This window comes from Loxodonta africana, chromosome 10, assembly GCF_030014295.1.
Source record: "Loxodonta africana isolate mLoxAfr1 chromosome 10, mLoxAfr1.hap2, whole genome shotgun sequence".
Lineage (NCBI taxonomy): Eukaryota > Metazoa > Chordata > Mammalia > Proboscidea > Elephantidae > Loxodonta > Loxodonta africana.
The window spans coordinates 6,046,296-6,070,536 of record NC_087351.1 but is presented as its reverse complement, the minus strand read 5'-3'; the positions used below and the strand labels follow the sequence as shown (position 1 = coordinate 6,070,536).

The 24,241-nt window shown below is 39.1% G+C and overlaps 1 protein-coding gene across 1 annotated transcript in view; it reads right to left on the bottom strand.

Annotated features, from left to right (window-relative positions):
* The window catches only part of SHC4 (SHC adaptor protein 4), a 247,411-nt gene that overhangs the window by 112,356 nt on the left and 110,814 nt on the right, over positions 1-24,241 (bottom strand). The window lies entirely within an intron of this gene.

The following is a 24,241-nucleotide window of genomic DNA, read 5'->3' as shown; positions in this document are numbered from 1 at the left end:
AAAGGACCTTTTTAAACTGTTGAAGAGCAAAGATGTCACCCTGAAGACTAAGGTGTGCCTGACCCAAGCCATGGTATTTTCAATGGCATTATATGCATGTGAAAGCTGGACAATGAATAAGGAAAACCAAAGAAGAACTGACACCTTTGAACTGTGGTGTTGGAGAAGAATATTGAATATACCATGGACTGCCAAAAGAATGAACAAATCCATCTTGGAAGAAGTACAACCAGAATGTTCCTTAGAAGCAAGGATAGTGAGACTGCATCTTACATACTTTGGACATGTTGTCAGAAGGGATCAGTTCCTGGAGAAGGACATCATGCTTGGCAGAGTACAGGGTCAGCGGAAAAGAGGAAGGCCCTCAATGAGGTGGATTGACACAGTGGCTGCAGCAATGAACTCAAGCATAACAACGATTATAAGTATGGCTCAGGACCGGGCAGTGTTTCGTTCTGTTGTGCACAGGGTTGCTAAGAGTCGGAACCAACTCGACAGTACCGAATAAAAACAAGAACAACATTGTCCCTATTTTATCTTCCATTATCTTTATCGTGTCAGATTTTATATTTAGGTCTTTGATCCATTTTGAGTTAGTATTTGTGCATGGACTGAGGTATGGGTCTTCTTTCATTCATTTGCAGATAGATATCCAGTTATGCAAGCAGCATTTGTTAAAAAGACTGTCTTTTCCCCATTTAACCGTTTTGGGGCCTTTGTCAAATATCAACTGCTTATATGTGGATGGATTTATGTCTAGATTCTCAACTGTGTTCCACTGGTCTATGTACCTGTTGTTGTACCAGTACCAGGCTGTTTTGACTACTGTGGCAGTATAATAGGTTCCAGAATCAGGTAGAGTAAGGTATCCCATGTTATTCTTCTTTTTCAGTAATACTTACTTATCCGGGGCCTCTTTCTCTTCCATATGAAGTTGGTGATTTGTTTCTCCATCTCATTAAAGAATGTCGTTGGAATTTGGATCAGAATTGCATTAAATCTACAGATCACTTTTGGTAGAATAGACATTTTCATAATGTTAAGTCTTCCTATCCATGAGTAGGGTATGTTTTTCCAGTTACATAGGTATCTTTTGGTTTCCTGCAGAAGTGTTTTGTAGTTTTCTTTGTATAAGTCTTTTACATCTCTAGTAAGATTTAGTCCTAAGTATTTTACCTTCTTGGGGGCTACTGTAAATGGTATTGATTTGGTGATTTCCTCTTCGATGTTCTTTTTGTTGGTGTAGACGAATCCAACTGATTTCTGTATGTTTGTCTTGCATCTTGATAATCTGCTGAACTCTTCTATTAGTTTCAGTAGTTTTCTGGAGGATTCCTTAGGGTTTTCTGTGTATAAGATCATGTCATCTGCAAATAGAGATACTTTGACTGCTTCCTGGCCAATGTGGATGCCCTTTATTTCTTTATCTAGCCTAATTGCTCTGGCTAGGACCTCCAGCTCAATGTCAAATAAGAGCAGTGATAAAGCGCATCCTTTTCTGGTTCCCGATCTCAAGGGGAATGCTTTCAGACTCTCTCCATTTATGACGATGTTGGCTATTGGCTTTGTATAAATACCGTTTAGTATGCTGAGGAATTTCCCTTCTATTCCTATTTTGCTGAGAGTTTTTATCACGAATGGGTGTTGAAAGTTGTCAAATGCCTTTTCTGCATAAATTGATAAAATCATGTGATTCTTGTCTTTTGTTTTATCGATATGATGGATTACATTAATTGTTTTTCTAATCTTGAACCATCCCTGCATACCTGGTATGAATCCCACTTGGTCATGGTGAACTAGTTTTTTGATATGTTGTGCAATTCCATTGGCTAGAATTTTGTTGAGGATTTTTGCATCTAAGTTCATGAGTGTTACAGGTCTGCAATTTTCTTTTTTAGTGGTGTCTTTTTTTACCTGGTTTTGATATGAGGGATATGCTGGCTTCATAGAATGAGTTTGGGAGTATTCCGTCCTTTTCTATTCTCTGAAATACCTTTAGTAATAGCAGTGTTAACTCTTCTCGAAAGTTTGGTAGAACTCTGCAGTGAAGCCGTCATGGCCAGGGCTTTTTTTTTGTTGAGAGTTTTTTGATTACCTTTTCAATCTCTTCTTTTGTTATGGTTCTATTTAGTTGTTTTACCTCTAATTGTGTTAGTTTAGGAAAGTAGTGTGTTTTTAGGAATTCATCCATTTCTTCTAGATTTTCAAATTTGTTAGAGTACAGTTTTTCATAGTAATCTGATATATCCTTTTAATTTCAGTTGGGTCTGTTGTAATATCACCCATCTCATTTCTTATTTGGGTTATTTGCTTCCTCTCCGGTTTTTCTTTTCTCAGTTTGGCCAATGGTTTATCAATTTTGTTGATCTTTTCAAAGAACCAGCTTTTGGTCTTAATTCTTTCAAATTGTTTTTCTGTTTTCTATTTCATTTAGTTCTGCTCTAATTTTTATTGTTTTCTTCTGGTGCCTCAGGGTTTCTTTTGTTGCTATTTGTTCAATTTGTAGGGAAAATTCTTTGATTTTGGCCCTTTCTTCTTTTTGTATGTGTGCATTTACTGATATAAATTGACCTGTGAACACTGCTTTCGTTGTGTTCCAAAGGTTCTGATAGGAAGTGTTTTCATTCTCAATGGATTCTATGAAAATTTCTTTATTCCATCCTTAATATCTTCTATAACCCAGTCTTTTTTGAGCAGGATATTTTGCAGTTTCAAAGTGTTTGATATCTTTTCCCTGCTTTTTCTGTTACTGATTTCCATTTTTACAGCCTCAAGGACAGAGAAACCCTGGTGGCATAGTGGCTAAGTGCTACGGCTGTTAACAAAAGGGTCAGCAGTTAAAATCTGCCAGGCGCTCCTTGGAAACTCTATGGGGCAGTTCTACTCTGTCCTATAGGGTCTCTGTGAGTCAGAATTGACTCGACAGCAATGGTTTTTTTTGTTTTGTTTTTTATGGTCAGAGAAGACGCTTTGTAATATTTCAATGTTTTGGATTCTGCTAAGGCTTCCTTTATGACCTAATATGTGGTCTATTCTACAAAATGTTACATGCGCACTAGAAAAGAAAGTATACTTGGTTGCTGTTGAGTGGAGTGTTCTGTATATGTCTATGGGGTCAAGTTGGTTGATTGTGGCATTTAGATATTCCGTGCCTTTATTGAACTTCTTTCTGGATATCCTGTCCTTCACCGAAAGTGGTGTGTTGAAGTCTCCTACTATTATTGTGGAGCTGTCTATCTCACTTTTCAATACTGATACAGTTTGTCTTATGTATCTTGCAGCCCTGTCATTGGATGCATAAATATGTAATAAGGTTATATCTTCTTGGAATATTTCCCTTTATTATATAGTGTCCTTCCTTTTCCTTTATGATGGACTTAACTTTAAGGTCTATTTTGTCAGAAATTAATATTGCCACTCCTGCTTTTTTGATTGTTGTTTGCTTGGTATGTTTTTTTCCATCCTTTGAGTTTTAGTTTGTTTGTGTCTCTAAGGTGTGTCTCTTGTAGGCAGCATATAGATGGTTTGTGCTTTTTTATCCATTCTGCCACTCTCTGTCTCTTTATTGATGCATTTAGTCCATTTACATTCAGCGTAATTATGGATAGGTATGAATTTAATGCTATCATTTTGATGTCTTTTTGTGCGTGCTGTAGACAGTTTGTTTCCCACTTAATTTTATGTGCTGAGTAGATTATCTTTATATATTGTCTTTCCCTCATATTTGTTGTTGTTGATTTTGTTTCTGCTGAGTCTCTATTTTTTTCTTGTATTTTATTTTGACATGTAGGATAGTTTGTCTCTTTTGTGGTTACATTATTATGTACTCCTATTTTTCTAAATTTATTGCCTTATTGTCCTCTCCATATGGAAGATCTATGATTACATTTCTTAGTCCCTCTTTATTGTTTTAATGTTCTCTTCTTTTACATAACATCACTGTTACCCTATTTTGAGTTTTTTTTTTTTTTTAAATCTTGCTTTGTTTTTTTTTTATTTCCCTGTCTGGTTTGACTTCTGATTGCTCAGCCCAGTGTCCTAGTCTTGGGTTCATACCTGAGATTATTGATTTTCTAACCACAGAACTCCCTTTAGTATTTCTTGCAGTTTTGGTTTGGTTTTGACAAGTTCCTTAAACTGCTGTTTATCTGGAAATGTCCTAATTTCATCTTTATACCTAAGAGACAGTTTGGCTGGATATATGATTCCTGGCTGGCAATTTCTTTCCCTCCATTTTTAAAATGTCATCCCACTACCTTCTTGCCTGCATGGTTTCTGCCAAGTAGTCCAAGCTTATTTTTATTGGCTCTCCTTATTGTACATGACTTTTCTTTACGTGACTTTTCTTTTATCCCTAGCTGCTCCTAAAATTCTCTGTTTATCTTTGGTTTTGACAAGTTAGATTATAATATGTTATGTTGGTGACTTTTTTTTAGATCTACCTTATGTGGCATTCGATGAGCATCTTGGATAGATATCTTCTCATTTTTCACAATATCAGGGAAGTTTTCTGCCAACAAAACGTCCACAATTCTCTCTGTATTTTCTGTTATCCCTCCCTGTTCTGGTACTCCAATCACTCATAGGTTATTTCTCTTGATAGAGTCCCACAGGACTCTTAAGGTGTCTTCATTTTTTAAAATTCTTTTATCTGAATTTTCATCAAATAAATTAGTGCCAAGTGTTTTATCTTCAAGTTCAGAAATTCTGCCTTCCCACTTGCTCAATTCTGTTCCTCTGGCTTTCTACTGAGTTGTCTACTTCTGTAAACTTATTGTTAATCTTCTGAATTTCTGATTGCTGTCTATGGATTGTTCCAGCTCATTAAATTTTTCATTATGTTCTTGAATAATCTTTCTATTTCTTTAACTGCTTTATCTGTGTGTTCCTTGGCTTGTTCTGTGTATTGCCTCATTTCCTTCACGATGTTTTGAAGGGTTCTGTGTGTTAATCTTTTGTATTCTGCATCTGGTAATTCCGGGAATGCACTTTCATCTAGAAGATCCCTTGATTCTTTGTTTTGAGAGCTTATTGAGGAGATCATGTTCTATTTCTTTATGTGACTTGATATTGACTGTTGTCTCTGAGCCATCTATGAGTTATTGTATTATTTTGTGTTTTTACTGTGTCATAGCTTGTTTTCTTTCGATATACCCAAATGGGTTTCTTGAATGAGCTAGGTTGATTATTTTCGTTTTTGGAGCTCTGCCATCCTGTCCCCAGATAGCTAGAGCTGTTACCAGGTATATCAGTCTAGGAGTCCATTCACTTGTATGAATTCAGCTGAGGTGTCCAGGTAGCTGATCATCAAGTGTGTGGTACAAGCTCTGTCTCACAGTCTTAGAGGGGCAGGGATGACTGGTGTAGGTACCAGTATCTGGTGGCAGGAGGGGGTCACACTCTGAACGAAGCAGGGTGCTGAGAATTGTCCCCCCCGTGTCTCTGAGGAAAGTGTGTCCCTGATCCATACAGCATACAGGTGGGTGGGTTATGCAGATGGACCATGGGCACCCAATGTTTTTGGTTGTAAGGACTGGGAGGTACCAGTTATCCTTGGACCTCTGTCATGGGTGGCTGGGTGATCTGAGTGGAGCTACCAATACTTAGGCATCGGATGTGGTAAGTGAGGACCCTGTGTAATAGGCAATGCAACGTCAAACATCAAACATCCAACTCTCCACCGCAAAGCTGAAATGGTTGGAGTCTGCCGACAAGGGCCTGTTCTTCTGAAATAGCCCCAGACAGGTCCATGCAGAGGGAAAAGTTACTCAAAGTCCATGGACCATTTATGCCTGGACAGGAGCCGCTTCTGTCCTGAGCTCCCCCGGTTAGTGGAGCTGGCAAATTATCTTTTCCCCCAATTGCAAATTTTTTCCCTCTCCAAGGCCAGGAGATGGCTCTAGGCACTCAACAGGGCTTATCTCAGGCCCAGGGAATTCAGCTGCTAAAGCTGGCTTGGGGCAGGTATGGCACGCGGTAAAATATACAGTACTCAGGTTTGCCGAGAGCACTGTTCTTCTCTGGTTCCGGAGGTGTGAGTAGCCTGTGTGGCTGGCTGCTTCTCCCTGAGGAAACTGTGACCGAACGCTAGTAGAGCCACCCCCACTGCTCTAGGGAATGGTGTCTGAGGGCTCCCTGCAATTCAGGTCCAGCAATTCCTTTCCCCTTCTGAACCGTCCCTTCCTCCCCCTGCCCCTCGGTTCGTTTTCTAAGCTGCCTTTGATGCTCAGGGCTTCCAGCATTTCATAAATATACTCGTTTCACTTGTTTTCTCGGGTCTTTGTTGTAAAGAGGGCTCGCCGGAAGCATCTGTCTATTCCACCATCTTGGCTCCGTCCGATCACCAATACTAATTTAACGCTGTTTAATGCAGTGTTAAAAGTGACATTTCACTAGAGTCCTTAAGCATAAAATTAATAAGATCGTGTTAGCCTTTTTGGAAAACTTCACTGAAGAGTATACTTAAGAAATGAACAATTAGAAAGATATATATCATCTATATGGATGAGAAGACAGTATTGTAAATTTTTTAACAATATTGTCAACTATCTCCAAATTATAAATTCCATGCAAATCTAACAAAAATGCCACCAACGTCGTTTACGCAACTTTTCAAGGTGGTTCTAAAATTCATATGGAAGAATAAACGTGTAAGAAGTGTTAAAACAATTTTTAAAAAGAACAAAGCCATAATTTTCCTTATTAGGAAGATATTATAGGACAATAGAAATTAGAATACAAAAAAAAAAAAAAAAACTGACTGCCATCGAGTCGATTCCGACTCATAGCTACCCTATAGGACAGAGCAGAACTGCCCCATAGAGTTCCAAGGAGCGCCTGGTGGATTGTGAACTGCCGACCTCTTGGTTAGCAGCCAGTAGCACTTAACCACTATACCACCAGGGTTTCCCATCTCCAAATAGCAAGGGAAAAATGGTAATTAAATTAGAAGAGTTGGCTGACTTAGCTATCTATTTTTTAAAAAAGTAAGTATATCCTATTCTCATATATAAACGCTCAGCATTTCTCAAGCTGAAAGAACTGAAGAAAAAATTCAAACCTCGAGTTGCAATAGTGAAGGATTCTACGGGGAAAATATTAAATGACGCAGGAAGCATCGAAAGAAGATGGAAGGAATACACAGAGTCATTGTACCAAAAAGAATCAGTCGATGTTCAACCATTTCAAGAGGTGGCATATGATCAGGAACCGATGGTACTGAAGGAAGAAGTCCAAGCTGCTCTGAAGGCACTGGCAAAAAACAAGGCTCCAGGAATTGATGGAATATCAATTCAGATGTTTCAGCAAACAGATGCAGCACTGGAGGTGCTCACTCGCCAATGCCAAGAAATATGGAAGAGAGCTTCCTGGCCAAACGACTGGAAGAGATCCATATTTATGCCTATTCCCAAGAAAAGTGATCCAAACGAATGTGGAAATTATAGAACAATATCATTAATATCACACGCAAGCAAAATTTTCCTGAAGATCATTCAAAAAAGGCTGCAGCAGTTTATTGACAGGGAACTGCCAGAAATTTAGACTGGTTCCAGAAGAGGACGTGGAGCCAGTGATACCATTGCTGATGTCAGATGGATCCTGGCTGAAAGCAGAGAAAACCAGAAGGATGTTTACCTGTGTTTTATTCACTATGCAAAGTCATTTGACTGTGTGGATAATAACAAATTATGGATAACATTGCGAAGAATGGGAATTCCAGAACGCTTAATTATGCTCATGAGGAATCTTTACATAGATCAAGAGGGAGTTGTTCGGACAGAACAAAGGAATACTGATTGGTTTAAAGTCAGGAAAGGTGTGCGTCAGGCTTGTATTCTTTCACCATACATATTTAACTTGTATGCTGAGCAAAATAACCCAAAAAGCTGGACTATATGAAGAAGAACGGGGCATCAGAATTGGAGGAAGACTCACTAACAATCTGCGTTATGCAGATGAAACAACCTTGCTTGCTGAAAGTGTACAGGACTTGAAGCACTTACTAATGAAGATCAAAGACCACAGCCTTCAGTATGGATTGCACCTCAAAATAAAGAAAACAAAAATCCTCACAACTGGACCAATGAACAACATCATGATAAACAGAGAAAAGATTGAAGTTGTGAAGGATTTCATTTTACTTGGATCCACAATCAACAGCCATGGAAGCAGCAGTAAAGAAATCAAAAGATGCACTGCACTGGGGAAATCTTCTGCAAGGTCCTCTTTAAAGTGTTGAAGAGCAAAGCTGTCACTCTGACAACTAAGGTGCGCCTGACCTAAGCCATGATATTTGCAATCACATCATATGCATGTCAAAGCTGGGAAGTGAATAAAGAAGACCGAAGAAGAACTGACGCCTTTCAATTTTGTTTGTGAAGAATATTGAATATACCACAGACTGCCAAAAGAACGAACAAACGTCTTAGAAGAAGTACAACCAGAATGCTCCTTAGAAGCAAGGATACTGAGACTGCGTGTTACATACTTTGGACATGTTGTCAGGAGGGATCAGATCCTGGAGAAGGACATCATGCTTGGCAGAGTACAGGGTCAGTGGAAAAGAGGAAGACCCTCAACGAGGTGGACTGACACAGTGGCTGCAACAATGAGCTCAAGCATAACAACGATTGTTAAGGATGGCTCAGGACCGGGCAGTGTTTCGTTCTGTTGTGAATAGTGTCGCTATGAGTCGGAACCAACTCGACGGCACCTAACAACAACAGTCCTATTCTCATCCTATTTACATAAACAACTGAGCTATAAAACCATTAGAAGACAAATAAATGATTATACTTGTGATTTTTGAGATGACAAAAATCCATCTTAAACAATATGGAAACAAAAAGACACACAGAAAAAATTAATTTGACTACACAAAAATTTTAAAACTTTTGTTTGAAGAGAGTCCTTAAACAGGACAAACTACAGGTGGGAAGAATATATTTGCAATTTGTAAAAGGAACTATTCACATACAGACCATAATAAAGAATTTCTACAAAATAAGAAGAAAAAGAAATAACCCCAAAATAAGACCAGTTATACAAATGTTCAATAATCATTTTTGTAAGGTATTCAATCTCCAAGAAATCAAGGTCATGGAAAACAGAATAAGATACCATTAAATTGATAAAGTTGTTAAAGTTCAACAAAGTCATATGTGGCAAGGGTGTGGGTATTTTCAAAAGCTACTAGCTACAGTATATTTGTACAGCGATTTTGGAGAGCAATTTGTATACAATAAGACTATAGCATACATACCCTGGAAACCCTGGTTGGTGCAAACGGTTAATTCCCTCAGCTGCTAACCAAAAGATCAGAGATTAGAGTACACCCACAGGTGCCTCAGAAGAAAGGCGTGGAGACCTAGTTCTGAAAAATCAACCACTAAAAAGTCAGTGGAGGAAGTGGGGCCAAGATGGCAAATGCTTCCTGTGGTCCCTCTTACAACAAAGACCCAAAAAAAACAAGTGAATCAACTATCAAAGGCAAAGTTGAGGAATCAGACTGAGCTGAAGTGGGGGGGAGAGACGGTTCAGAAACAGCCAGGAGTTGCCACGCCTGACTTGGCCAGCACTAGCACCCTGCAGGCCGGATCGGCTGGCACGCGCAGTGAGGCAAGCAATGCCACTCAGGACGTGTTTTCCACATCGAGAGTGACGGAGCAGTAGAGAGCTGGCTCAAGCATCCAGAACCATTGAGAAGTGGCACTCAGTCGGCAAAAGATAAGCACGTGCATCTAACATACCGTGCGGATCAAGAAAACACCCCCTATGGGAAAAACCTCTTTCCCATTTACCTGACCCTTCAGTGCTCTGTACCATGTCCCGGTGAGGCTTCAGCAATTCTCATGCCCCTGGGCTGGAAGTAGAACCCGTCACACGCCCTACACCATTCTCCCAGCTTTGGAGAGGTAACAGACGAACAAACAGGGAAAAAATAATCTGCCGGCTTCCCTAAGCTGGGAACTCAGGGAAGACACAGCCCTTTTGCCTAAGCACAGGTGTAAGGGGTCCATGGACTCTGAATGCCTTTCACCCCTGCATAGACCTCTTTGGGCCCATCTCAACAGCATAGACCTTCATTAACACAGTACAACAGCGTATATAACTGAAGCCTATTGCCAACTGTATCAGCTAGAAGGGGGAGTGGCATATTCATGACATCTGACACTGCCTTACCCATTAAGCCGGGTCCTCTCCTACCCCCATTAGGGGCCTGAGAATTGGCGGCAGTACCCACATCACCTAGCCACCCGCGACAGGTCCACAGAAGTGGTGCCTCCCAGTCCTTACGGCCAACAGCACTGGTTGCCCACAGTCCAGCTACAAAACCGACATACCTATGCACTCTGGGGAACAGGGACACACTTTCCTCACAGACACTGAGGGGCTGTTGTCAGCCCCCTGCCTTGCTCAGCATGTGACTTCCTACCACAGTCAGATACCTGTGCCTACACCAATTACCTCTGTTTGTCTAGGACTGTATGCAACAGCCTTCACCACACACTTGGTGACCAACTACATGGATACCTGAACTGAACCCATACAAGAAAAGAAAACAGACTCCTGGGCTCACATACCTAGTAACAGCTCTAACCACCTTGTACAGGACGTGAGAGCTTCAAAGACACCAATAATCAAACTAGCTCACTATAGCAACCTATTTGGGTGTATCAAAACAAAACAAGAAGCTAGGAAACAGTTAGCAAACATAAATAAATATATTAGCTTATTGATGGCTCAGAGACAAAAGTCAATACCAAATCACCTAAAGAGGCAGACAATAATGGATTCATCAAGCACCCCAAACAAAGAGTCAAGAAACCTTCCGGAGGCAGAGAACTTCTTAGAATTATCTGAGGTAGAATTCAAGATTAATATACCGAGTTCTTCAAGAGATCAGGAAGGAGATCAGGCAAAACACAGAACAAAACAGGGAACACACAGACAAAGCAATAGAGGAACTTAAGGTTATACAAGACCATAATGACACATTTAACAGGCTGCGAGAATCCACAGAGACAGCAAACAGAAATCGAAAAGGTTAACAATAAAATTTTAGAATTAGACAACTCAATAGAAAGTCATAGGAGTAGAACTGAGGCAATGGAAGTCAGAATTAGGGAGACTGAAAACAAAGCACTTGACACCAATTTATCTGAGGAAAAATCACATTAAAGAATTTTTTTAAAAATGAAGAAACCCTAAGAATTACGTGGAACTGTATCAAGAGGAATAACCTATCAGTGACTGGAGTAACAGAACAGGGGGAATAACAGAAAATACAGCAAGAACGGTTGAAGATTTGTTGACAGAAAACTTCCCTGATACTGTGAAAGATGAGAAGATACCTATTCAAGAACTCCATACAAGGTAGATCTCAAAAGAAAGTAACCAAGTCATATTTTACTCAAACTTTCCAAAACCAAAGATAAAGAGAGAATCTGAAGAACAGCTAGGGATACACAAAAACTTATCTACAAAGGAAAGTCAGTAAGACTAAGCTCTGACAACTCAGCAGAAACCTTGGAGGCAAGAAGACAATGGGATGACATACATAAAGCCTACAAGGAAAAAAACTGCAAGCCAAGAATTACATATGCAGCAAAACTGCTTCTCAAATATGATGGCGAAATTAGGACATTTCCAGACAAACAGAAATTTAGGGAAATTGTAAAAACCAAACCAAAATAACAGGAAATAGTAAAGGGAGTCCTCTGGTGAGAAAATCAATAAGATCAGATAAGAACCCAAGATTAGGACACAAGACAGAATGACCAGATTTCAACCCACATAAGAAAGTCATAAAAATAAAGTTAAACACTGATAATAGGGAAACAGAGAGGTCAATATGTAGAAGATGACAACATTAAAACAAAAACTAGGGATTAAATAATGTAGTCATAGATCTTTCATATGTACAGAAAGTGAAGGCAATATTAAGAAACAAAAGATTGGTTTAAACTTAGAAAAAAAGAGGTAAATATTAAGGTAACCACAAAGGAAGCTAATGATCCTACACATCAAAATAAAAAACAAGAAGAACACAAAGACTCAGCAAATAAAAAATGAAAGATGAAAAGGATATACACAAAGAAAAAAGACTCAGCACAAAAAATTAAGTGGAAAAAAAGAAAATGTCAAGAAACACACAGGCACAAAATCAAATTGACAGCACTAAACTCATACCTAACAATAATTATGGTGAGAGGCGGAGCCAAGATGGCGGAATAGACAGACACTTCCGTCGAGCCCTCTTTACAACAGACCTGAAAAAACAAGTCAAACGAATATACTTCTGACAAGCTGGGAGCCCTGAACAGCAAAGGCAAGCTTAGACAACGAACGGGGGACAGGGGGAGGAAGAGGCCATTCAGAAGTGGAAAGGAGTTACTGGACCTAAACCGCAGGGAGCCCTCCGACACCATTCCCAGAGTGGCGGCAGTGGCAGCGGTGGGCTGATACTAGCATTCGGGTGCAGTTTCCTCAGGGAGAAGTAGCCAGCCACACAGCCTGCTCACACCTCCAGAACCTGAGGAGAACGGCACTCCTGGCAAAAGCTAAGTACTTGTACATATTTTACCACGCCCCCGCTCCCCGCCCCCAAGCTGGCTTCAACGGCTGAATCCCTGGGCCTGAGATAGACCCTGGTGAACACCTAGATAGAGCACTACTCCTAGCCCTGGGGAAGGAAAAAATTTGCACCTGGGGGGAAAAGATAATTTGCTAGCTCCATTAACCAGGGGAGCTCAGGACAGAAGCGGCTCCTGTCCACGCATAAACCGTCTGTGGACCTTGAGCACCTTTTCCTTCTGCATGGACCTGTGTGGGCCCATTTCGGGAGAATAGGCCCTTGTTGGCAAACTCCAACCATTTCAGCTGTGCAGTGGTGAGGTGGGTGTTTGACGTTTGACATTGCTTTGCCTGTTAAACCAGGCCCTCACCTACCCACGACAGGGGCCTAAGGACTGGTAGCTCCACTCAAGTCACCCCACCCGCGACAAGGGTCCAAAGATAACTGGAACCTCCCAGTCCTTACAACCAAAAAATTTGGGTGCCCATGGTCCCTCTGCAGAACCCACCCATAACCACGCTTTAGGGAACAGAGACGTGTTTTCCTCAGAGACACTTGGGGGTCGGTTCTAAGCCCCCTGCCTTGTTCAGAGCGTGACCCCCTTTGTTGAAGATTTGTTGGCAGAAAACTTCCCTGATATTGTGAAAGATTAGAAGGTATCTATCCAAGATGCTCATCAAACTCCACATGTGGTAGATGTTAAAAGAAAGTCACCAAGACATATTATAATCAAGCTTGCCAAAACCAAAAATAAAGAAACAGTTATTACAGCAGTGAGAGATAAAAGAAAAGTCACCTACAAAGGAGAGCCAATAAGATAAGCTCGGACGACTCAGCAGAAACCATGTAGGCAAGAAGACAATGGGATGACATATTTAAAAAATTGAAGGAAAAAAATTGCCTGCCAAGAATCATATATCCATCAAAACTGTCTCTTAAATATGAAGGTAAAATCAAGACATTTCCAGATAAACACAAGTTGAGGGAATTCGTAAAAACCAAACCAAAACTACAAGATATACTAAAGGGGATTCTTTGGTTAGAAAATCAATAATATCAGGTATCAACCCAAAACTAGAACACTGGGCAGAGCAACCAGAAGTCAACCCAGACAGGGAAATCCAAAAAAAAAAAAAAAAAAAGCAAGATTAAAAAAAAAAAAAGCCCAACACAGGGTACGGCAACGTTATTATATAAAAGAATACAACATTAAAATAATAAAGAGGCACTAATAAATGTAATCATACGCCTTCCATATGGACAGGAAGATACAGCGATACAAAGAAATAAAAGTTAGTTTTCAATTTAGAACAATTGGGGTAAATAATAAGGTAACCATAAAGGAGACAAACTATCCTACTCATCAAAATAAAACACAAAGGAAAAATACAGACTCAGCAGAAACAAAATCAACAACAAATATGAGGAAAGGACAATATATAAAGAAAATCTACTCAGCACATAAAATCAAGTGGGAAAAAGAAACTGTCAACACACAAAAAAAGACATCAAAATGATAGCACTAAATTCATACCTCTCTGTAATTACCCTGAATGTAAATGGACTAAATGCATCAATAAAGAGACGGAGAATTGCAGATTGGATAAAAAAACAAGATCCATCTATATGCTGCCTACAAGAAACACATCTTAGACTTAGAGACACAAACAAACTAAAACTCAAAGGATGGAAAAAAATGTATCAAGCAAACAACAATCAAAAAAGAACAGGAGTGGCAATATTAATTTTTGACAAAATAGACAAAGTTAAATCCATCATAAAGGCTAAGGAAGGACACTATATAATAATTAAAGGGACAATACACCAAGAGTATATAACCATATTAAATATTTATGCACCCAATGACAGGACTGCAAGATACATAAACTCTATCCGCATTGAAAAGTGAGATAGACAGCTCCACAATAATAGTAGGAAACTTCAACACACCACTTTCGGTGAAGGACAGGACATCCAGAAAAAAGGTGAATAAAGACACAGAAGATCTAAATGCCACAATCAACCAACTTCACCTTGTAGACACACATATACAGAACACTCCACCCAACAGCAACCAACTATACTTTCTTTTCTAGTGCACATGGAACATTCTCTAGAATAGACCACATATTAGGTCATAAAGCAAGCCTTAGCAGAATCCAAAACATTGAAATATTACAAAGCATCTTCTCTGACCATAAGGCCATAAAAGTGGAAATCAATAACGGGAAAAGAAATCAAACACTTGGAAACTGAACAACACCCTGCTCAAAAAAGACTAAATTATAGAAGACATTAAGGATGGAATAAAGAAACTCAGAGAATCCAATGAGAATGAAAACACTTCCTATCAGAACCTTTGGGACACAGCAAAAGCAGTGCTCAGAGGCCAATTTATTATCAATAAATGCACACATCCAAAAAGAATAAAGGGCCAAAATCAAAGAATTAGCCCTACAACTTGAACAAATAGAAAGAGAACAACAAAAGAAACCCACAGGCACCAGAAGAAAACAAATCATAAAAATTAGAGCTGAACTAAATGAAATAGAAAACAGAAAAACAATTGAAAGAATTAACAAGACCAAAGGCTGTTTTTTTGAAAAAATCAACAAAATTGATAAACCACTGGCCAAACAGACAAAAGAAAAATAGGAGAGGAAGCAAATAACCCGAATAAGAAATGCAATGGGCGATACTACAACAGACCCAACTGAAATTAAAAGGATGTATCAGATTACTGTGAAAAACTATACTCAAACAAATTTGAAAACCTACAAGAAATGGATGAATTCCTAGAAACACACTACCTACCTAAACTAACACAAACAGAGGTAGAACAACTAAATAGACCCATAACAAAAGAAGGGATTGAAAAGGTAATCAAAAAGATCCCAACAAAAAAAAACCCATGCCCCAGAGGGCTTCACTGCAGAGTTCTACCAAACTTTCAGAGAAGAGTTAACACCACTACTACTGAAGGTATTTCAGAGCATAGGAAAGGACAGAATACTACCACACTCATTCTATGAAGCCACCATACCCCTGATACCAAAACCAGGTAAAGACATTACAAGAAAAGAAAATTACAGAACTATATCCCTCATGAATGTAGATGCAAAAATCCTCAACAAAATTCTACCCAATAGAATTCAACAACATATCAAAAAACTAATTCCCCATGACCAAGTGGGATTTATACTAGGTGTGCAGTGAGGGTTCAACATTAGAAAAACAGTTAATTTCATCCACCATGTAAATACAACAAAAGACAAGGGCCACATGATCTTATCAACTGATGCACAAAAGGCATTTGACAAAGTTCAACACTCATTCATGATAAAAACTCTCAGCAAAATAGGAATAGAAGGAAAATTTCTCAACATAATAAAGGGCATTTATACAAAGCCAACAGCCAACATCACCCTAAATGGAGAGAGCCTGAAAACATTCCCATTGAGATCGGGAACCAGAAAAGGATGCCCTTTATCACCACTCTTATTCAACATTGTGCTGGAGGTCCTAGCCAGAGCAATTAGGCTAGATAAAGAAATAAAGGGCATCCACATTGGCAAGGAAGCAGTCAAAGTACCTCTATTTGCAGATGATATGATCTTATACACAGAAAACCCTAAGGAATCCTCCAGAAAACTACTGAAACTAATAGAAGAGTTCAGCAGATTATCAAGATGCAAGACAAACATACAGAAATCAGTTGGATTCGTCTACACCAACAAAAAGAACATCGAAGAGGAAATCACCAAATCAATGCCATTTACAGGAGCCCCCAAGGAGATAAAATACTTAAGAATAAATCTTACCAGAGATGTAAAAGACTTATACAAAGAAAACTACAGTACACTTCTGCAAGAAACCAAAAGAGACTTACATAAGTGGAAGAACATATCTTGCTCGTGGATAGGAAGACTTAATGTTATAAATATGTCTATTCTACCAAAAGTGATCTATACATTTAATGCAATTCCAATCCAAATCCCAAGGGCATTCTTTAATGAGATGGAGAAACAAATCACCAACTTCATAGGGAGGGGAAAGAGGTCCCGGATAAGTAAGGCATTACGGAAAAGAAGAACAAAATGGGAGGCCTTACTTTACCTGATTTTAGAACCTATTATACCGCCACAGTAGTCAAAACAGCCTGGTACTGGTACAACAACAGATACGTAGACCAGTGGAACAGAATTGAGAATCCACACATAAACCCATCTTCATATGAGCATTTGATATTTGACAAAAGCCCCAAAACAGTTAAACAGGGGAAAATAAAGTCTTTTTAACAAATGGTGCTGGAATAACTGGATATCCATCTGCAAAATTGAAACAAGACCCATAGCTCACTGCATGCACAAAAACTAACTCAAAATGGATCAAAGACCTAAACATTAAATCTAAAACGATAAAGATCATGGAAGAAAAAAGAGAGACAACGTTAGGAGCCCTAAGACATGGCATGAAAAAAAAAAAAAAAACAGTATACAAAACATTATAAAGAAGGTAGAAGAAAAACTAGGTAACTGGGAGCTCCTAAACATCGAACACCTATGCTCATCCAAAGACTTCACCAAAAGAGTAAAAAGATTACCTACAGCCTGGGAAAAAGTTTTTAGCTATGACATTTCTGATCAGCGCCTGATCTCTAAAATCTACATGATACTGCAAAAATTCAATTGCAAAAAGACAAATAAGCCAATTAAAAAATGGGCAAAAGATATTAACAGACACTTCACTAAAGAAGACATTCATGTAGCTAACAGATACACAAGGAAATGTTCACGATCATTAGCCATTAGAGAAATGCAGATCAAAACTACAATGAGAACTCATCTCACTCCAACAAGCTGGCATTAATCCAAAACACACAAAATAATAAATGTTGGAGAGGCTTTGGAGAGACTGGAACACTTATACACTGCTGGTGGGAATGTCAAATGGTACCACTTTGGAAATCAATTTGGCGCTTCCTTAAGAAGCTAGAAATAGAACTACCATACGTTCCAGCAATCCCATTCCTTGGAATATATCCTAGAGAATTAAGAGCCTTCACACGAACAGATATATGCACACCCATGTTTATTACTGCACTGTTTACAATAGCAAAAAGATGGAAGTAATCAAGGTGTCCATCAAGGCATGAATGGATAAATACATTATGGTATATTCACACAATGGAATACTACGCATCGATAAAGAACAGTGAGGAATCTGTAAAACATTTCATATCATGGAGGAACCTGGAAGGCATTATGCTGAATGAAATTAGTCAGTTGCAAAAGGACAAATGTTGTATAAGACCACTATTATAAGAACGTGAGAAATAGTTTAAACTGAGAAGAAAACATTCTTTCATGGTTACGAGAGGGGGGAGGGAGGGAGGGTGGGAGGGGGCATCCACTAATTAGACAGTAGATAAGAACTACTTTAGGTGAAGGGAAAGACAGCACACAATACAGGTGACGTCTGCACAATTGGACTATACCCAAAGCAAAGAAGTTTCCTAAATAAACTGAATGCTTTGAAGGTCAGCATAGCAGGCCCAGGGGTCTGGGGACCATGGTTTCAGGGGACATCTAAGTCAATTGGCATTATAAAATCTATTAAGAAAACATCCTGCCTCCCACCTTGGAGAGAGGTGTCTGGGGTCTTAAATGCTAGCAAGCAACCACCTAAGATGCATCAATTGGTCTCAACACACCAGCACCAAGGGAGAATGAAGAACACCAAGGACACAAGGCAATTACAAGCCCAAGAGACAGAAAGGGCCACATGAACCAGTGACTACATCATCCTGAGACCAGAAGAACGAGATGGTGCCCTGCTACAACTGATGACTGCCCTGACAGGGAACACAACAGAGAACCCCTGAGGGGGCAGGAGAGCAGTGGGATGCAGACCCCAAATTCTCATAAGACCATACTTAATGGTCTGACTAAGACTAGAAAGACTCCAGTGGTCATGGCCCCCACACCTTCTGTTGGCACAGGACAGGAATCATTCCTGAAGCCAACTCTTCAGACATGGATTGGACTGGACAATGGGTTGGAGAGGGATGCCGGCGAGGAGTGAGCTTCTTGGATCAGGTGGACACTTGAGACTATGTTGGCATCTCCTATCTGGAGGGGAGATGAGAGGGTGGAGGGGGTTAGAAGCTGGCGAAATGGACATAAAAAGAGAGAGTGGAGGGAGGGGGCGGGCTGTCTCATTAGGGGGAGAGCAATTAGGAGTATGTAACAAGGTGTATATGGGTTTTTGTGTGAGAGACTGAATTGATTTGTAAACTTACACTTAAAGCACAGTAAAAATTATTAAAAAATAAAAAAATAATTATGGTGAATGTAAATGACCTTAATGCACCTAAACAGAGGATGGCAGAATGGATTAAAAAAACACAATCTGTCTATATGCTGCCTACAGGAGACACACCTTAGACTTAAAAACACAAACTAAAAGATCAAAAAAATATATCAAACAAACGACAATCAAAAAAGAGCAAGAATGGCAATACTAATCTCTGACAAAATAGACTTTAAAGTAAAGTTTACAACAAAGGATAAGGAAAGACACTATATGATGATTGAAGGGTCAATACACCAAGAGGACATAACCATAACAAATGTTTACACACCCAAAGACAGGGCTCCAAAAAACATAAAACAAACTTTAACAGCATTGAAAAGAAAAACAGACAGCTGCACAATAATAGCAGGAACTTCAGCACACCACTTTCGGTAAGGGACAGAACATCCAGAAAGAAGCTCTATAATGACAAGGAAGATCTAAATGCCACGATCAACGAACTTGACCTCACAGACATATACAGAACACTTCACCCAACAGCAGCCAAGTATACTTTCTTTTCCAGCACGCATGGTACATTTTCCAGACTAGACCATGTTTTAGGCCACAAAGCAAGCCTTAACAGAATCCAAAAGCATCGCAATATTACAAAGAATCTCCTCTGACCATAAAGCCATCCAAGGAGAAATCAGTAACAGAAAAAGCAAGGGGAAAAAAATCAAATACACGGAAACTTAACAATACCTTGTTCAAAAACTTCTGGGTTATAGAAGAAATTAAGCACAGAATAAAGCAATTCACAGAATCAAATGAGAATTAAAACACATCCTACCAGAACCTTTGGGACACAGCAAAAACAGTGCTCAGAGGTCAATTGATAGCAATAAATGCACATGTACAAAAAGAAGAAAGGGCCAAAATCAATACATTAACCCTACAACTCAAACAAATAGAAAGAGAGCAGCAAAAGAAGCCCTCGGGCACAAGAAGAAAGCAAATAATAAAAAAAAATTAGAGCAAACTTACATGAAATAGAGAATAGAAAAACAACTGAAGGAATTAACAAGACCAAAAGCTGGCTCTTTGAAATAAAAAAAAACTGACAGATCATTGGCCAAACTGACAAAAGAAAAACAGGAGAGGAAGCAAATAACCCAAATAAGGTATGAGATGGGCGATATCACAACAAACCCAAGTGAAATTAAAACAGAATACTATGAAAAATTGTACTCCAACAAATTTGAAAACCTAGAGGAAATGGACAAATTTGTAGAAACAAACTACGTACTTAAACTCTCACAAACAGAGGTGCAACAACTAAATAAACTTATAATAAAAAAAAGAGAGAGACTGAAAAAGTAACTTTAAAACTCCCAACAACAACAAAAAACGCCTTGGCATTGATGGCTTCACTGGAGAATGCTACCAAACTTTTGGAGAAGAGTTAATTCCACTACTACTAAAGGTTTATCAGAGCATAGAAAAGGATGGAATACTCCCAAACTCATTCTATGAAGCCAGCACAACCTTGATACCAAAACCAGGTAAAGACACCACAAAAAACGAAAATTACAGACCTATATCCCTCATGAACATAGATGCAAAAATCCTCAACAAAATACTAGCCAATACAACTCAACAAAATACCAAAAAAATAATTCACCATGACCAGGTGGGATTCATACCAGGTACGTGAGGATGCTTCAACATTAGAAAAACAATTAATGTAATCCATCACATAAATAAAACAAAAGACAAGAACCACATCATCTTATCAATTGATGCAGAAAAGGCATTTGACAAAGTCCAACACCCATTCATGATAAAAACTCTCAGCAAAACAGGAACAGAAGGGAAATTCCTCAACATAACAAAGGGCATTTATACAAAGCCAACAGCCAACATCATCCTAAATGGAGACAGTATAAAAGCATTCCCCTTGAGAACATGAAACCAGACAAGGATGCCCTTTATCACCACTCTTTTTCACCATTGTGTTGGAGGTCCCAGGCAGAGCAATTAGGCTAGAAAAAGACATAAAGGGCATCCAAATTGGTAAGGAAGAAGTAAAACTATCGGATCGTACACACAGAAAACCCCAAGGAATCCACAAGAAAACTACTGGAACTAAAACCAGACTTCAGCAAAGTGTTGGGATACAAGATAAACACACAAAAATAAGTTGGATTCCTCTACATCAACAAAGAGAACTTCAAAGAGGAAATCACCAAATCAATACTATTTACAGTAGCCCCCAAGAGGATAAAATACTTAGGAATAAATCTAACGAGAGATGTGAATGACCTACACAAAGAAAACTACAAGACATTACTGCAAGAAACCAAAAGAGCCCTATATAAGTGGAAAAACATACCTTGCTTATAGATACCCAGTATCCAGTGCCCTCGAGTTGATTCTGACTCATAGCGACCCTTATAGATAGGAAGACTCAATATTGTGAAAACATCAGTTCTACCCAGAGCCATCTACAAACACGATGCAACTGCCATCCAAATTCCAACGACATTTTTTGATGAAATGGAGAAACAAATCACCAGCCTTATATGGAAAGGGAAAAGGCCCTGGATAAGTAAAGCATTACTGAAGAAGAAGAACAAAGTGGGAGGCCTCACACTACCTGATTTCAGAACCTATTACATCGCCACGGTAGTAAAAACAGCCTGGTACTGGTACAACAATGGATACATAGACCAATGGAACAGAATTGAGAATCCAGATGTAAATTCTTTCACCTCTGAGTAGCTAAAACTTGACAAAAGCCCAAAGTCCCTTAAATGGGGAAAACACAGTCTCTTTAACAAATGGTGCTGGCACAACTGGATATTCACCAGCAAAAAAATGAAACAAGACTAATACCTTACACCATGCACAAAAACTAACTCGAAATGTATCAAAGACCTAAATATAAAATCTAAAACGATAAAGATCACGGAAGAAAAAAACAGGGACAATGCTAGGAGCCATGGCACATGACATAAACAGAATATAAAACATTACTAGCAATGCACAAACACCAGAAGAAAAACTAGATAACTGAGCAAAAAAAGACTTCACCAAAAGAATAAAAAGACTACCTACAGACTGGGAAAAAATTTTCAGCTATGAAAATTCCCATCATCATCTAATCTTTAAAATCTACAAGATACTGCAAAACCTCAACTACAAAAAGACAAATCACCCAATTAAAAAATGGGCAAAGGATATGAACAGGCACTTCACTAAAGAAGATATTCAGGCAGCTCACAGATACACGAAGAAATGCTCACGATCATTAACTATTAGATAAATGCAAATCAAAACTACAATGAGAAACCATCTCATACCAACAAGGCTAGCATTAACTCAAAAAATGCAAAATAATAAATGTTGGAGAGGTTGTGGAGAGACTGGAACACTTACACACTGCTGGTGTGAATGTAAAATGGTACAACCACTTTGAAAATCAATTTGGCGCTTCCTTCAAAAGCTAGAAATACCATACAACCCAGCAATTCCACTCCTTAGAATATATCCTAGAGAAATAAGAGCTGTCACAGGAATAGATTTATGCACACCCGTGTTCACTGCAGCACCGTTCACAATAGCAAAAAGATGGAAACAACCTAGGCGCCCATCAAATTATGGCACATTCACACAATGGAATACTATGCAACGATAAAGAACAATGATGGATCTGTGAAACATAATATGGATGAATCTGGAAGGTATTATGCTAAGTGAAATTAGTCACAAAAGGGCAAATATTGTATGAGACCACTATTTTAAGAAACCAAGAAAAGGTTTAAACAGAAGAAAACATTCTTCGATGGTTGGAGGGGCGGAGGGAGAGAGGTATTCACTAACTAGATAGTAAACCACCAAAAACGACAAGAATTATCTTAGCTGAAGGGAAGGACAACACACAATACAAGGGAAATCAGCACACTGGACTGAAACAAAAGCTACGAAGTTTCCTGAATACAACCCAACACTCTGAAGGAGAGAGTATCAGGGACAGGGGTGTAGGGCCATGGTTTCAGGGCACATCTAGTTGCATAACCAAGTTTATTAAGAAAATGTTCTGCATTCCAGTTTGGTGAGTGGCGTCTGGGGTCTTAAAAGCTTATGAGCAGCCATCTAAGATGCATCAATTGATCCCAACCCACATAGAGCAAAGAAAGATGAAGAACAACAAAGACACTAGGAAAATATTAGCCCAAGAGACAAAAGGGCCACATAAACCAGAAATGCTATCAGCCTAAGGCCAGAAGAACTAGGTGGTGCCCAGTTACCACCAATGACTGCCCTGACAGGGAACACAACAGAGAGTTCCTGAGGGAGCCGGAGAAAGGCAGGGTGCTGAACTCAAATCCACCTAAAAAGATCTGACTGAGACTGGAGGAACCCCGGAAAACAGGGCCCCTGGACTCTCTGTTAACCTAGAACTAAAATCATTCCTGAAGCCAAACCTTCATGCAAAGATCAGACTGGACTCTAGGACATAAAATGATTGCTGTGAAGAAAGTGCTTCTTAGTTCAAGTAGATACAGGAGACTAAACGGGTAACTCCTTTCCAGAGGCGAGATGAGAAGGCAGAAAGAGATGGCAGCTGGTTGAACGGACACAGGAAAGCCGGGGTGGCAAGGAGGAGTGTGTGACACATTAGATGGGTCACAGAACAATGTGTGTATAAATTTTTGTATGAGAAACTAATTTGAGCTGTAAACTTTCACTTAAAGCACAATCAAAAAAAAAAAAAAAAAAAACTCAGTGGCGTACAGGTCTACTCTGACACACACTGGGCGGCCACAAATCAAAATCAACTCTACTATGGCAACTGATTTATACATACCCTACAATACTGCCTTTCCACTCCTAGGTATTGACTCTAGGGAAACACTGGCACATTGGATAAATGGTTATAATATTTTAAAAAATCTAAAAATATTTGCCCATTGTTAGGTCAAGTATAGCATATCTATCCAATAGAATGCTGTGCAAAAATGAAGTGGTATGTGTATGCATACTGACGAAGCTAAATTGTCCAGGCTTTTTTAGAGGAAGTTACGTGAAATATGTAAAAACGCACACACATAGAAAATAATATATTCTCCAAAGGGACATAAAGATCCATATACATGCAAAAAGTGGATTGGAAGAACACACACCGAATTGATATTCGTGGAAAGTTACCTCCTGGAGAAAACGGCGATGAATTTTTCTTCAGTGGTACTTAGGGAAAACCCAATACACAGGTACTATACATACTTACTCTTTGTGAACTTAAGGTATTTTTAAGTGACGAAAACAGAAAAGCAGAACGCATACATAAGATAGATGAGTGGTCGA